This window comes from Pleurodeles waltl, chromosome 12, assembly GCF_031143425.1.
Source record: "Pleurodeles waltl isolate 20211129_DDA chromosome 12, aPleWal1.hap1.20221129, whole genome shotgun sequence".
In the NCBI taxonomy this organism is placed as follows: domain Eukaryota; kingdom Metazoa; phylum Chordata; class Amphibia; order Caudata; family Salamandridae; genus Pleurodeles; species Pleurodeles waltl.
The window spans coordinates 4,409,037-4,426,058 of NC_090451.1; the positions used below are offsets into that span (position 1 = coordinate 4,409,037).

The 17,022-nt window shown below is 51.7% G+C and overlaps 1 non-coding gene across 1 annotated transcript; it reads left to right on the plus strand.

The window, feature by feature from the left end:
* Positions 1-16,229: 16,229 nt before the first annotated feature.
* TRNAG-UCC (transfer RNA glycine (anticodon UCC)) lies at positions 16,230-16,301 on the plus strand. The gene has a single exon. It is a non-coding gene; the product is annotated as a tRNA-Gly (tRNA).
* Positions 16,302-17,022: the final 721 nt, after the last annotated feature.

Here is a 17,022-nt window from a genome sequence, read left to right on the forward strand (position 1 = left end):
GCCTGCAGAGGGAATCCAGAGGCTCCCCCTGACCGCAACTGCCTGCTTCTAAGAACCCGACGCCTGGTAAAGACACTGCACCCGCAGCCCCCAGGACCTGAAGGATCCGACCTCCAGTGCAGAAGCGTTCCCCAGGTGGCCCTCTCCCTTGCCCAGGTGGCGGCTACCCCGAGGAGCCCCCCCCTTGCCTGCCTGCATCGCTGAAGAGACCCCTTGGTCTCCCATTGAACTCCATTACAAACCGACGCCTGTTTGCACTCTGCACCCGGCCGCCCCCGTGCCGCTGAGGGTGCACTTTCTGTGCTGACTTGTGTCCCCCCCAGTGCCCTACAAAACCCCCCTGGACTGCCCTCCGAAGTCGCGGGTACTTACCTGCTGGCAGACTGGAACCGGGGGGTTCCCCTTCTCCATTGAAGCCTATGCGTTTTGGGCACCACTTTGACCTCTGCACCTGACCGGCCCTGAGCTGCTGGTGTAGTAACTTTGGGGTTGCTCTGAACCCCCAACGGTGGGCTACCTTGGACCCAACTTTGAACCCTGCAGGTGGTTTACTAACCTGCAAAACTAACAAATACTTACCTCCCCCAGGAACTGTTGAAAATTGCAGTGTCTAGTTTAAAAAAAGCTTATTGCCATTTTTGTGAAAACTGTACATGCTATTTTGCTGATTCAAAGTTCTTAAGTTACCTAAGTGAAATACCTTTCATTTAAAGTATTACTTGTAAATCTTGAACCTGTGGTTCTTAAAATAAACTAAGAAAATATATTTTTCTATACAAAAACCTGTTGGCATGGAATTGTCTTTGAGTGTGTGTTCCTCTTATATTGCCTGTGTGTGCACAACAAATGCTTAACACTACCCTCTGATAAGCCTACTTCTCGACCACACTACCACAAAATAGAGCATTAGAATTATCTCTTTTGCCACTATCTTACCTCTAAGGGGAACCCTTGGACACTGTGCATGCTATTTCTTACTTTGAAATAGTACATACAGAGCCAACTCCCTACAATATCCCCATATGCTCCTGGAACACTTGTGGTCTAAAAAACCTGGTTACCAATAAGCTGGCACTGAGTTTCCTAAAGCAGTTTGAAATCTTCATGTTGCAGGAAACATGGTGCATGGAGCCAATACACATTTCTGGACATTCAGGGATAGACGTCTCTGCAAAACAACCTCAAAGTCACGGACACCCCAAGGGGGGCCTTACAACATACTGCTCCACGAAAATCAACTGGGTGATCAAACAGATCGACCTGGGCATTGACTGGCTGCTACCAACTATGTTGGAACACTGGGCTCCATTAGGCAACAACAGAACCCTACTACTGATCAATGTATATAATCATCCTAATAAAATGCAAAACAGAGAAAATATGGAAACGTTGATCAGCATTGTAAAAATGCTGCAGAAGCAAAATAAGGACGCAATCCTCATTCTGTCTGGCGATTTCAACCTTGATTTGAGAAAGTGCAGCACAAAACCTCTAAATGGAACATACACTAACTCAAAGCTTGAAACCCTGTGTTTGCGTTGCCTGATTCCTCTTCCTGAGGATGCTTCATCCGCACAAGTAACCTTCTTAAGTGGCACAAAAAAATCTAACATCGACTTTACATTTATCAATGAAACTGCACTGCCATTGGTTTTAGCATATAGGATCCAAGAACGCACTGAGAGCGATCACTTCCCACAACTCATTAAGATCCGGAATGAATGGAACAGGCTACCCTCTGCCAATATCATAATTTCAGCCCCAGTGACTTATGACACAAAACAATTTAAATGGAAGGGGCCAGGCCTCGGTATAGTAATGGAAGAAGTGTACCGCAGTGCTGGCACAATTAATGAGCTTAAAGAAACACTAAGAATGCAGGAACAAGAAAATCATCCTCTAGGAGAACGAGTGACCGATAGGACGCACTTGTGTGATTCCTTAATGAATACATTTTCCATCAAAAAAAGTCTCCCAATTTAGGTCATAGAAACAAAAAACAAAGTTAAGAGCGGCAGAGCAGAAAAGCCATGGTTTAACAAAACACTGCATAATCAGAAAAATCAAGTCTCTAGAGAATTAAAAGAAGTCCTAAAGGACACACGCTGGGGAAGGAAATCTGACAACACAAGGCTCTCTGAGCTAAGAGCCAAATACAAGAAAAATTGCTGGATGGCAAAACGGAGGTATCATGAGGATTTGTGGACCAAGCTGCTCATGTCCAACAAACAGAAAAATAATGAAAAGTTCTGGGAACTGATAAATGTACTAAATCAGGGGAAAAAATTGACATATGAACACCGGAATTGATGCGGCCACATGGGAAGCCCACATACAAACAATGTTCTCACGCCCAGTACACCATATAAAGGAGGAGGCCACTCAGGCAGCCAATGACCCAAGTAAGATAACTTTGGTTTCAGAGAGACAACGCAAACAGATTTACTTATAAACCAAAATGAACAAAAGTACACACTAAAGAGCATCGACATCGAAAAGGTGATAAGCCTTATAAAGAAATTAAAACTGGAAGGCTCAGCTGGCCGGAACGGAATGCCAAATGCCCTATTTAGAGGAGACCCTTCATTCTGGGCACAATATATGATGCTGCTTTTTGATGACCCCCAGGGCACCACGGGTCTACCAGACGCATGGAAAGGCAGTATCATCCATCCAATATATAAAGCAGGCAACCCCGCTAGCCCTTCAAACTACAGGCTAATAGCATTGATAGATGTGGAAATAAAACTCTACTCAGCATGTTTACTGCAACTACTAGCAGAATGGATTCATGACAGACATCTAATTCCACAATGCCAGACACGTTTCAGAACTGGTATGGGAGCCTCCACTAACCTGACAACCCTGGCTCTGTTGGGAAACAAAGCCAGGCTTAAGAAGAAAAGGCTATTCACATGTTTTATTGATCTAAAGGCAGGGTTTGATTTCGTACCAAGAACCCACCTATGGGACAAACTGAAAGGTTGGGGCTTACTCTGTAGCCTTCTCAATGCAATGATGGACTTGTACATAGGCACTTGGGCGCAAGTAAAAATCGAAGAAGGTGGCTACCTCACCAACAGAATATTGATGGCAAAAGGACTAAAACAAGAATGTATTAGCTCCTACGCTGTTCAACTTATATCTTGCCGACCTAGCTGAGGCTCTAGCATCGGTAAACAGCCATCCGCCAATATTGCCCAAGAAAGGAATAGCATGGCTACAGTATGCAGACGACAGTCATACTCAGCCAAACACAAGTCGGCCTACAGCATAGCATCAACGCATTTCATACATACATAACAATGCAAGGTCTGGAATTGAATTTGAGTAAAACTAAGGTTGTCCGCCTAGTAGACATAAAGTACAAATCTTCTTCATGGTTCATAAAGGGAACCCGGGTGGAGGCTGCCCCCACATACAAATATTTGGGATTCACCATGGACCGCCTCTTGACCTTCAAGCCACAGCTTGCTGTTGCTCAAGCTAAAGCCCTTTCATTGACCTATGGCTTCAAAATACTAAAACAAAAACTGAGCTGCCCGTCATATTCACACCTCCTTTCAGTCATGGCAGCACGACTAATGCCGACTGTCACTTATGGCGCCGAAATCATGCTGGGGAAGGAGGCAGTTTTTTTCAATCAAGTCCAGACAAAGGCCTACAAAATGGTTTTTCGGATACCCCGACCAGCATCTCCAGTCCAGGTCTGCCTAGAATTGGGTCTGAAAAACTACGAATTTCAGAGTAAATGTGCTTTCACCAAATTATGCTGGAGGATGCGTACAGCAGAGATTGGTACCTTAAATAACCTATGTTGGATGGAAATCGAGGAGCAACAGGGTCACAACAATAAAGGCACCTGTGGTCAGCATTTAAACAACTGTTTTAAAGTGCTAGGTCTGCCAGAAGCCTGGGAGCAGAACCAAGCAGAACCAAGGGTAGGTCGCTCCCCCTGCCGCTGCAGCTCCTCCAAGTTCCCGAGTTCCTGTGTTCCTGAGACCCACCTAACTGTAAGTACCCCCCTCCTCCCAGCCCCTCGCCCTGCCCCGCGCCACTCACCTTCTCTCCTGCTCCTGCTTCTTTTCCTCCTATCTGTCTCTTCCTCCTCGCTCCCCCTCTGCAATCTTCTTCTGTGTTCTTCTGTTCTTCCCTTCTGTTCTTCTGTTCTTCCCTTCTGTTCTTCTGTGTTCTTCCGGTCTTCTGTGTTCTTCTTCTCTGTTCTTCTCTGTGCTTCTGTGTTCTTCTTCTCGGTTCTTCTGTGTTTCTTCTGTGTTCTTCTCTGTTCTTCTCTGTTCTTCTCTGTTCTTCTGCTCTTTCTGTCTTCTGTTCTTCTGTTCTTCTGTCTTCTGCTCTTCCGGTCTTCTGTTCTTCTGTCTTCTGTTCTTCTGTCTTCTGTTCTTCTGTCTTCTGTTCTCCTGTCTTCGGCTCTTCTACCTCCTCCGTCTTCTTCCCCCGAGCCTGCCCTCCTGCTCCTTCCTCATCCCCCTCCCTCACTCGCCTCCCCCTCTCTCACCCCTAGCTAACCCGTTCGCTATCTACCTCCCTCACTCCTCCTATCTTCCTATCTCTCTAGCTCCCTATCTCACTATCTAACTCCCCCACTCTCCACCTCCTCCTACCTACCTATCTGTCTATCTATCTATTTCCCTATCTATCGACTTCTCTATCTATTTTCTCTATCTATTTCTCTATCTCTCCCCCCCTCCCGCCACCCCCTCTACTACCTATCTCCCTATCCTCTCACTCTACCTCTCTCCCTCACCCACCTCTACAACCCCCCCTCCCCTATCTTCACAACCCTACTCCTATCTCTCTCCCTAATCTCCAAACCTCCTAACACTCACCCTCCTCCACCCTAAACCCCCTCCCCCAGCTCCTCTCACTCTACCTGTCCCCCCCCTCCCTCGCGCTTTCCCGCCGCGACCTCCTGCACGCCCCCGCCCCCCAGCTCCCATTCGCCCCCAGCTGACCCCTCCCCCCCCCTCCTACCTCTTATGGCGGCCGCTGCGCGACAGTGGTAGCGACCCTTGACCCAAGGGTAGGTCGCTCCCCCTGCCGCTGCAGCTCCTCCAAGTTCCCGAGTTCCTGTGTTCCTGAGACCCACCTAACTGTAAGTACCCCCCTCCTCCCAGCCCCTCGCCCTGCCCCGCGCCACTCACCTTCTCTCCTGCTCCTGCTTCTTTTCCTCCTCTCTGTCTCTTCCTCCTCGCTCCCCCTCTGCAATCTTCTTCTGTGTTCTTCTGTTCTTCCCTTCTGTTCTTCTGTTCTTCCCTTCTGTTCTTCTGTGTTCTTCCGGTCTTCTGTGTTCTTCTTCTCTGTTCTTCTCTGTGCTTCTGTGTTCTTCTTCTCGGTTCTTCTGTGTTCTTCTGTGTTCTTCTGTGTTCTTCTGTGTTCTTCTGTGTTCTTCTCTGTTCTTCTGCTCTTCCGATCTTCTGTGCTTCTGTTCTTCTGCTCTTCTGCTCTTCTGCTCTTCCGGTCTTCTGTTCTTCCTGTCTTCTGTTCTTCTGTCTTCTGTTCTCCTGTCTTCTGTTCTCCTGTCTTCGGCTCTTCTACCTCCTCCGTCTTCTTCCCCCGAGCCTGCCCTCCTGCTCCTTCCTCATCCCCCTCCCTCACTCGCCTCCCCCTCTCTCACCCCTAGCTAACCCGTTCGCCATCTACCTCCCTCACTCCTCCTATCTTCCTATCTCTCTAGCTCCCTATCTCACTATCTAACTCCCCCACTCTCCACCTCCTCCTACCTACCTATCTGTCTATCTATCTATTTCCCTATCTATCGAATTCTCTATCTATTTTCTCTATCTATTTCTCTATCTCTCCCCCCCTCCCGCCACCCCCTCTACTACCTATCTCCCTATCCTCTCACTCTACCTCTCTCCCTCACCCACCTCTACAACCCCCCCTCCCCTATCTTCACAACCCTACTCCTATCTCTCTCCCTAATCTCCAAACCTCCTAACACTCACCCTCCTCCACCCTAAACCCCCTCCCCCAGCTCCTCTCACTCTACCTGTCCCCCCCCTCCCTCGCGCTTTCCCGCCGCGACCTCCTGCACGACCCCTCCCGCCCCCTCCTACCTCTTATGGCGGCCGCTGCGCGACAGTGGTAGCGACCCTTGACCCAAGGGTAGGTCGCTCCCCCTGCCGCTGCAGCTCCTCCAAGTTCCCGAGTTCCTGTGTTCCTGAGACCCACCTAACTGTAAGTACCCCCCTCCTCCCAGCCCCTCGCCCTGCCCCGCGCCACTCACCTTCTCTCCTGCTCCTGCTTCTTTTCCTCCTCTCTGTCTCTTCCTCCTCGCTCCCCCTCTGCAATCTTCTTCTGTGTTCTTCTGTTCTTCCCTTCTGTTCTTCTGTTCTTCCCTTCTGTTCTTCTGTGTTCTTCCGGTCTTCTGTGTTCTTCTTCTCTGTTCTTCTCTGTGCTTCTGTGTTCTTCTTCTCGGTTCTTCTGTGTTCTTCTGTGTTCTTCTCTGTTCTTCTGTGTTCTTCTCTGTTCTTCTGCTCTTCCGATCTTCTGTGCTTCTGTTCTTCTGCTCTTCCGGTCTTCTGTTCTTCTGTCTTCTGTTCTTCTGTCTTCTGTTCTCCTGTCTTCGGCTCTTCTACCTCCTCCGTCTTCTTCCCCCGAGCCTGCCCTCCTGCTCCTTCCTCATCCCCCTCCCTCACTCGCCTCCCCCTCTCTCACCCCTAGCTAACCCGTTCGCCATCTACCTCCCTCACTCCTCCTATCTTCCTATCTCTCTAGCTCCCTATCTCACTATCTAACTCCCCCACTCTCCACCTCCTCCTACCTACCTATCTGTCTATCTATCTATTTCCCTATCTATCGACTTCTCTATCTATTTTCTCTATCTATTTCTCTATCTCTCCCCCCCTCCCGCCACCCCCTCTACTACCTATCTCCCTATCCTCTCACTCTACCTCTCTCCCTCACCCACCTCTACAACCCCCCCTCCCCTATCTTCACAACCCTACTCCTATCTCTCTCCCTAATCTCCAAACCTCCTAACACTCACCCTCCTCCACCCTAAACCCCCTCCCCCAGCTCCTCTCACTCTACCTGTCCCCCCCTCCCTCGCGCTTTCCCGCCGCGACCTCCTGCACGCCCCCGCCCCCCAGCTCCCATTCGCCCCCAGCTGACCCCTCCCCCCCCCCTCCTACCTCTTATGGCGGCCGCTGCGCGACAGTGGTAGCGACCCTTGACCCAAGGGTAGGTCGCTCCCCCTGCCGCTCCTCCAAGTTCCCGAGTTCCTGTGTTCCTGAGACCCACCTAACTGTAAGTACCCCCCTCCTCCCAGCCCCTCGCCCTGCCCCGCGCCACTCACCTTCTCTCCTGCTCCTGCTTCTTTTCCTCCTCTCTGTCTCTTCCTCCTCGCTCCCCCTCTGCAATCTTCTTCTGTGTTCTTCTGTTCTTCCCTTCTGTTCTTCTGTTCTTCCCTTCTGTTCTTCTGTGTTCTTCCGGTCTTCTGTGTTCTTCTTCTCTGTTCTTCTCTGTGCTTCTGTGTTCTTCTTCTCGGTTCTTCTGTGTTCTTCTGTGTTCTTCTGTGTTCTTCTCTGTTCTTCTCTGTTCTTCTCTGTTCTTCTCTGTTCTTCTGCTCTTCCGATCTTCTGTGCTTCTGTTCTTCTGCTCTTCTGCTCTTCCGGTCTTCTGTTCTTCTGTCTTCTGTTCTTCTGTCTTCTGTTCTCCTGTCTTCGGCTCTTCTACCTCCTCCGTCTTCTTCCCCCGAGCCTGCCCTCCTGCTCCTTCCTCATCCCCCTCCCTCACTCGCCTCCCCCTCTCTCACCCCTAGCTAACCCGTTCGCCATCTACCTCCCTCACTCCTCCTATCTTCCTATCTCTCTAGCTCCCTATCTCACTATCTAACTCCCCCACTCTCCACCTCCTCCTACCTACCTATCTGTCTATCTATCTATTTCCCTATCTATCGACTTCTCTATCTATTTTCTCTATCTATTTCTCTATCTCTCCCCCCCTCCCGCCACCCCCTCTACTACCTATCTCCCTATCCTCTCACTCTACCTCTCTCCCTCACCCACCTCTACAACCCCCCCTCCCCTATCTTCACAACCCTACTCCTATCTCTCTCCCTAATCTCCAAACCTCCTAACACTCACCCTCCTCCACCCTAAACCCCCTCCCCCAGCTCCTCTCACTCTACCTGTCCCCCCCCCTCCCTCGCGCTTTCCCGCCGCGACCTCCTGCACGCCCCCGCCCCCCAGCTCCCATTCGCCCCCAGCTGACCCCTCCCCCCCCCCTCCTACCTCTTATGGCGGCCGCTGCGCGACAGTGGTAGCGACCCTTGACCCAAGGGTAGGTCGCTCCCCCTGCCGCTGCAGCTCCTCCAAGTTCCCGAGTTCCTGTGTTCCTGAGACCCACCTAACTGTAAGTACCCCCCTCCTCCCAGCCCCTCGCCCTGCCCCGCGCCACTCACCTTCTCTCCTGCTCCTGCTTCTTTTCCTCCTCTCTGTCTCTTCCTCCTCGCTCCCCCTCTGCAATCTTCTTCTGTGTTCTTCTGTTCTTCCCTTCTGTTCTTCTGTTCTTCCCTTCTGTTCTTCTGTGTTCTTCCGGTCTTCTGTGTTCTTCTTCTCTGTTCTTCTCTGTGCTTCTGTGTTCTTCTTCTCGGTTCTTCTGTGTTCTTCTGTGTTCTTCTGTGTTCTTCTGTGTTCTTCTCTGTTCTTCTCTGTTCTTCTCTGTTCTTCTGCTGTTCTTCTGCTGTTCTTCTGCTGTTCCGATCTTCTGTGCTTCTGTTCTTCTGCTCTTCTGCTCTTCAGGTCTTCTGTTCTTCTGTCTTCTGTTCTTCTGTCTTCTGTTCTCCTGTCTTCGGCTCTTCTACCTCCTCCGTCTTCTTCCCCCGAGCCTGCCCTCCTGCTCCTTCCTCATCCCCCTCCCTCACTCGCCTCCCCCTCTCTCACCCCTAGCTAACCCGTTCGCTATCTACCTCCCTCACTCCTCCTATCTTCCTATCTCTCTAGCTCCCTATCTCACTATCTAACTCCCCCACTCTCCACCTCCTCCTACCTACCTATCTGTCTATCTATCTATTTCCCTATCTATCGACTTCTCTATCTATTTTCTCTATCTATTTCTCTATCTCTCCCCCCCTCCCGCCACCCCCTCTACTACCTATCTCCCTATCCTCTCACTCTACCTCTCTCCCTCACCCACCTCTACAACCCCCCCTCCCCTATCTTCACAACCCTACTCCTATCTCTCTCCCTAATCTCCAAACCTCCTAACACTCACCCTCCTCCACCCTAAACCCCCTCCCCCAGCTCCTCTCACTCTACCTGTCCCCCCCCCTCCCTCGCGCTTTCCCGCCGCGACCTCCTGCACGCCCCCGCCCCCCAGCTCCCATTCGCCCCCAGCTGACCCCTCCCCCCCCCCTCCTACCTCTTATGGCGGCCGCTGCGCGACTGCGCAGCGGGCGCGCGCAGCGGGCACGCCGCTGGCGCGCCGGAGGCGAGCCCGTCTGCGCCCGTCCGCGCCTGGCCCGCGCCCAGCGCCACGACCCCTGGTCCCCAGCTCCCCCAAGCCCCGCTGATCCGCTACGACCCCACCACCCTCCACGCCCTCAACCCAGGGCGCTCCAAAACCTGCTTCCTAGCTCACCCCAAACGCACCCATGGACCCTTCGCCTGCAACTCCTGCAAACGCATCTTCCACCACGCAACTACCACGACCACAAGCCCACGCGCCATCAACCACCTCAAGTGCATCCTGGTCAACGCTCGCTCCGTCCACAAGCACGCCGTTGAACTTTGGGACCTCCTGGACTCCACAGCCCCGGACGTCGCCTTCATCACGGAGACATGGATGAACGCCTCCTCTGCTCCAGACATCGCTACCCGCCATCCCCGAAGGCTACAAGATCTCCAGAAAAGACCGCACCAACCAAGTAGGAGGAGGTGTCGCCATCATCTTCAAAGACTCCATCAGCGTCACCACCTCCACCGAAGACCCCCCCCTCGCCGCTGAACACCTGCATTTTCAGATTCGCACCGACCCAAGGACCACCCTCAGAGGATCCCTCGTCTACCGTCCTCCCGGACCTCGCGCCTCTTTCAGCGACGCCATCGCCGACTTCATCTCCCCGCACGCCCTCGCCTCACCGGACTACATCCTCCTAGGCGACCTCAACTTCCATCTGGAACAAAACAACGACCCCAACACCACCACCCTGCTCGACAACCTCGCCAACCTCGGCCTCAAACAACTGGTGAACACCGCCACCCACATCGCCGGACACACGCTCGACCCTATCTTCTCCGCCAGCAAACACGTCTTCTTCAGCCACACCTCTGCCCTACACTGGACCGACCACAGCTGCGTCCACTTCACATTCCGACGCGAGACCTCCCACCTCCGCACTCAACCCATCCCTCGTCGACAGTGGAACAAGATCCCTGAAGAGCAACTCTTCTCCGCTCTCGCCGCCAACCAACCCACCCTCACCACCGACCCCAACGACGCAGCTCTCAACCTCACAAACTGGATCTCCAACTGCGCTGACAACCTTGCTCCCCTCAAACGCACGCATCGACAGACCAACACCAAAAAACCTCTCTGGTTCTCTGACACCCTCAAAGAATCAAAGAAAACTTGTCGTGCCCTTGAGAAGGCCTGGCGCAAGGACCACACCGCTGACAACATGACCGCCCTCAAGAACGCTACACGCGAACACCACCACCTGATCCGCACTGCCAAAAGGAACTTTTTCACCTACAGACTAGACAAAAACAGCCACAACAGCAGAGAACTCTTCAACATCGTCAAAGAGTTCTCCAACCCCAGCGCCAACGCCGTCACGCCCTCACAGGATTTGTGCGAATCCCTCGCCACTTTCTTCCATCGCAAGATCAGCGACCTCCACGACAGCTTCGGACACCAGACCCAACCATACACCACTGAACCCGCTTCCCCGGACATCACCCTCAACAACTGGACCCACATCAACACGGAAGAAACCAAATCCATCATGAACTCTATCCACTCCGGCGCCCCTTCGGACCCCTGCCCGCACTTCATCTTTAACAAAGCCGACGACATCATCGCCCCGCACCTCCAGACCGTCATCAACTCTTCTTTTTCTTCTGCTACCTTCCCCGAATGCTGGAAGCACGCTGAAGTCAACGCCCTACTAAAGAAACCTACGGCTGACCCAAGCGACCTGAAAAACTTCCGCCCCATCTCTCTTCTACCTTTCCCAGCCAAGGTAATAGAAAAGACCGTCAACAAACAGCTGACCACCTTCCTGGAAGACAACAACCTGCTCGACCCTTCACAAACCGGATTCCGAACCAACCACAGCACGGAAACCGCCCTCATCTCAGTCACAGACGACATCAGAACCCTGATGGACAACGGTGAAACAGTCGCCCTCATTCTCCTCGACCTCTCGGCTGCCTTTGACACCGTCTGTCACCGCACCCTAATCACCCGCCTACGCTCCACCGGGATCCAAGGCCAGGCCCTGGACTGGATCGCCTCCTTCCTCGCTAACCGCTCCCAAAGAGTTTACCTCCCTCCGTTTCGCTCAGAACCCACCAAGATCATCTGCGGCGTACCTCAAGGCTCATCGCTCAGCCCGACACTCTTCAATGTCTACATGAGCCCCCTCGCCGACATCGTACGCAAGCACGACATCATCATCACCTCCTACGCCGACGACACCCAACTTGTACTCTCCCTCACCAAGGACCCCGCCAGCGCCAAGACCAACCTACAAGAGGGTATGAAGGACGTCGCAGATTGGATGAGGCTCAGCCGCCTAAAGCTGAACTCTGAAAAAACGGAAGTCCTCATCCTCGGCAACACCCCGTCCGCCTGGGACGACTCCTGGTGGCCCACGGCCCTCGGCACCGCACCGACCCCCGCAGACCACGCCCGCAACCTCGGCTTCATCTTGGACCCTCTTCTCACCATGACCAAGCAAGTCAACGCCGTGTCCTCCGCCTGCTTCCTCACTCTCTGCATGCTCCGCAAGATCTTCCGCTGGATCCCCGCCGACACCAGAAAAACCGTGACCCACGCCCTTGTCACGAGTCGCCTGGACTACGGCAACACCCTCTACGCCGGGACCACCGCCAAACTCCAAAACCGCCTGCAACGCATCCAAAACGCCTCGGCCCGCCTCATCCTCGACGTACCCCGCAACAGCCACATCTCCGCACACCTGAGACACCTGCATTGGCTCCCAGTCAGCAAAAGGATCACCTTCCGTCTTCTCACCCACGCACACAAAGCCCTCCACAACAAGGGACCGGAATACCTCAACAGACGCCTCAGCTTCTACGTCCCCACCCGCCCCCTCCGCTCCGCTGGCCTCGCACTTGCTGCCGTCCCTCGCACCCGCCGCTCCACGGCGGGTGGGAGATCTTTCTCCTTCCTGGCGGCCAAGACCTGGAACTCCCTCCCCACCAGCCTCAGGACCACCCAGGACCACTCCGCTTTCCGGAGACTCCTAAAGACTTGGCTGTTCGAGCAGCGATAACCCCCCCTTTCCCCCCTAGCGCCTTGAGACCCGCACGGGTGAGTAGCGCGCTTTATAAATGTTAATGATTTGATTTGATTTGGGCAAAAAGGAGATTTACCGGAAGGCAAATGCTGTCACTAAGATAAAATCTTTAAATTCTGACAAACAAAAATTGGGAAGAAGAAGACAGCACGCCAGGATTGTAACAACATCATACAAAACCTTACGGGCACAGGAATATTTAGCAGCATCCTTCAACCAGTTGCTGGAACACTAGTTCATGCTCTTTCGATTTGGGTTGATGGAAACGAAAGATATGGTCCCTTCATGGAGACAACAAGATCCGACACATTCCTGTCGACTGTGTGGATACAGACAGGAGTCCTTAGAACACATTTTCTGTGTGTGCCCGGCGTTGCTAGGTTACAGGATATTGTATCTGAAAAATATTTGTAGGATATTGAACATGCAGGCCAGCCTTTTCTTGTCGGGGGCCAAATTTATGGTACAGGCCCAGAAAGAACTAGAGAATAAAGTCTAAGCCGAGTGCGCACGGGTTATCATTTTATGTTAGTAAAGCACCCAACAGGTTAGCTGCAGCCAGAAAACAGTCTCAGGTATAACTTAGTGTTCGTCATTTTTAGTATTCCCTGAGCCCTACTCATCTACAATCACAGTTTTGCACGGGAGTAAGAAAGTCCTAAATTTAAGACCAAGAGTAAGGTTGGAATCAGTAGAGAACATTTTAGTCATGCACAAATTGATCATTATGATAAGTTTTAGTTTAAACAAGCATTTTATGTTTTTATGAGTCTCTATTTAATACAGTGAGTATGCTAAGTATTTCTACAAATATGTATGTTTGAATTGCGATGGTTTTAACTAACTGTGCCAATAAATTTAAACTTGAAACTATAACACACATCTGTCACCTTCTTGGCCGCTTATTACTTTTTGACAAAGAGCAGAGTTTTGCTCCCAGTTTGTTGGAAGCGACGAACACATTCAGTGTGCGCCCGGCTGAGGCTGTCGGTCGTTTCACTGGTTCTTCTAATTGTGAGGTTGTGTGTTGGTGTTTAGGGATTGGACTGGTGTATTTCAGGTATTGAAATTGTGAACACTTTAGAATATGCGCCACCAGGTGAGTGAGTCCACCTCTGGATGCAGGGTTACCACATGGTGCTCTGTTAGTCAGTAGGACAGGGGGGGAGGTGTGTGGTGCAGTGTAGGTGCAGGTCCTCAGTCTGAGACTCTTCACAGGTTTGATGCCTTTGTGGACACCCACAATCCGGGCGATGTGCTTAAGACGAGTCTTGCTGTACTATGTGGGGCTTGTTTGTCTCAGGAAGTGTAAGCCACTGTGAGGAAGAGTAGATCACTGATTCATGGGAGGCAGGAGGGGGTTGTAGAAGGTCTAAACACAGTTGTGTGCCTCTGCAGCTGTGCATGTGTTTTCACTAGGTTTTAAGGGGCAGCGACCATTGGAGGGTGTTGTCAGTTACTACAGATATCAGTGCACCCACAGGGGTGGGCTGGTCAGGGCTTGCTTCAGGTGAGGTTGTGTCAATGAGCTGGGGTTGCTTCGCATGAGGTTGTGTTAGTGAGTTGGGGTTGCTTTGCATGAGGTTGTGTTAGTGAGTTGGGGTTGCTTCGCATGAGGTTGTGTTAGTGAGTTGGGGTTGCTTTGCGTGAAGTTGTGTTAGTGAGTTGGGGTTGCTTCTCGTGAGGTTGTGTCAGTGAGTTTGGCTTCCTTCAGGTGAGGTTGTGTCAGAGAGTTGAGCTTCGGGTGAGGTTGTGTCAGTGAGTTGGGCTTCGGTGAGGTTGTGTTAGTGAGTTGGGGTTGCTTCGCTTGAAGTTGTGTCAGTGAGTTGGGCTTGCTTCAGGTGAGGTTGTGTCAGTAAGTTGGGCTTCGGGTGAGGTGTGTTAGTGAGTTGGGGTTGCTTTGCGTGAGGTTGTGTTAGTGAGTTGGGGTTGCTTTGCGTGAGGTTGTGTCAGTGAGTTGGGCTTCAGGTGAGGTTTTGTCAGTGGGTTAACCTTGCTTCAGATGAAGTTGTGTCAGTGAGCTGGGCGCTGTGGGCGGGGGGGGGGGTTCGGTTGGATACCATGGTGAATCATGGCATGCGGAGCTTGCAGGGTTCAGCAATTGTCGTTTGACTACCTTGCTTCGATGCATTGATGCGGCGTTTCGTTTTTGTTGCTGTGATTGGTCCCCTTATTGATTTCTTTTTAAGAATAACATTTACACGTTTCCAGACATGAAGAGAAACACTCTGTCTCTCCCGTTCCCCACTTTAATGTGTTTTCTCAAAAACTGACCCGTTCGTGATGGTGAAACCGGAAGGACTGAAGCTCAGCAGCGCCTTTCCCTGTAGTCCATCTCTCCTTCCTGCCCCAGGCTGCAGTAGTACCACTCGTGTGCTCTTGGGCATGTAAGGCCCGTGTGGTCTTTTGTAAACTAACGTCAGGAGCAGGGCCCCCACCAGTGGGATACGGCATCCGGACCCGTATCAGAATGTGTGAGGTTTTCCACCCCTAGAACATGCCACACTCTGTGGTACCAACCCTCCAGGGTGGCACCAGCATAGCTGCCAAGTTTCCCAGGTCCATTCTTTATGTGTTGCTCCAATCCGAGTTTTTTTTACTTTGAATTCTGGACTTGTAGTCCTGTTTTATAATGGAATAAATAAAACTAAAACTCCCAGAATTCAAACTAAAAACTTGGACTGGAGCAGCACATCACGCACTGACCCGGGAAAACCTGGAATGGATGCCCCGGTCAGCAGCCAGCTAGTAGGGTCTGACCGGCCAGTGATAAGAGCGCATTTTCCCGCAAGTTTCCCCGCGTGTTTATTCAGCATTCAGACAAGATATGGGGGGGTCTCTGGGATGATGTTCCATCACCCCAGGAACCCCTGGCCAGACGGGGTGTATTAAAGGATGCCCCATAGAATGAGGTGGTTCTCCCCCGCCTGTAGCCCCCCAGCACAGGTCCCATCTTGTTCTTTCCAGCGCGTGAAGTCGATGTGCGGACCCCAGGGACCTCGGGTGGATTCTTGGTACATTCTACCTCCGAGAGGCCCGTGAGGTCCCTTTAATGCAGCGGTGAGTCTGGTGGACTATTCGGCTTCTGTAAACTGAAGGTTCAACCCTCTCCCGGCAGCTCTGAAAGCTTCTCTTCTGTGCCGGGCTTCTTTCTAGTGACAATGTAGAGATTCTTGAAATAATGGTGAGGTTGGGTGGCGTGTGTGGGTGGGGAAATGGGGAGGGGGCACCATCGCTTTCCTTAAAACAGATTGTCTGGAGCTGGATAACCCTTGATTGACACCACGGATCTCCCCCTGCAGGTTGGTTTACCGCCCCTCGACAGGTCGAATTCACTGTTCTAGGCCACAGGGCGTGCAGCAGGTAGAGTGGCACCGAGGACCAGTGGTTTCTGGGGCTCATGTCCATTCTGACCCTGGCGCCCATAATACTAAGGCTAACCTACTGCTAGGACCGGAGGGAAGTCAGCATACGATTAAATTGCGGAGTTTGGGTGATGCTGCTGGTTTCTGTCTGAGTAGAATTGATGGCTTCAGTTATTGGTGCTCAGTCCCGCGGAGGGGCTGTTAAAACTGGACTATCTGGGGGCTCTTAGACGGGTGAGTGGAGTGAAAAGTCTGTGCGGGAATGCTCGCCTTAGATGCAGAATAACTCTTCTGTGAAGATATCGGCGGGCTTGTGTTATTTCTCAGAGGGAAAGCAGCTCCTACAATAGTAGCAAGCGTTGGTGGTATAGTGGTGAGCATAGCTGCCTTCCAAGCAGTTGACCCGGGTTCGATTCCCGGCCAACGCAGTATATATTTTTGTGCAATAATCTAATTTCATTATTACTGTGTGAGTTTCACTTTGATAGTAAATCATTTAGTCTGTCTCACGACTGACATTGACTCACAAGGATACAGAACTAAGGAAACCACGAGGAATGAATATCACGGAGAGGCCGGAGCGACTCGGACGCATTTCCACCCACAGGTTTATGTTCTGGATCTCCTCCTGCAGGGCTGCACCGGCAGCTGACACACCGGGTGAACGTATGTGCAGCCACTTCTGAACAGAATCGTGAATTACTCCAGTACTTCGAGCTCTGGCTCCATAGCAAGAACTAGTACGTGTTTGCAGCTGCACATCCTGTACATGATGACGTGGGAACTGTAAGTCAGTGCCTCAGTTCTGTTTTGCTGTTCGGTAGGACAGTGAATCCCTCAGTCCTTTCAGCGCTAGTAGCATCTCCAGACCCTCAACCTACTGGGGATTTTCCGGGGTCTGCAGCGGCCAATCCTGCACTTTCTACTTGTTAAGAAATCATTCACAAAACGGGAGATTAACCCTTTCTGAAAGAGGCCCTGGTTTATTGCCCCGAATGTTAGACCAAGGTCGGTTCTTTGCAGTAGTCCGGACAGTTGGCTCAGCTGGTAAAAACTACAACTGTGTGAAACAGAAAAACATTGTTTCACAGAAATGTGTTATAATGCTGTGAGGTATAGTGGATTTATTGTGCTTAAACGACTGTGAGA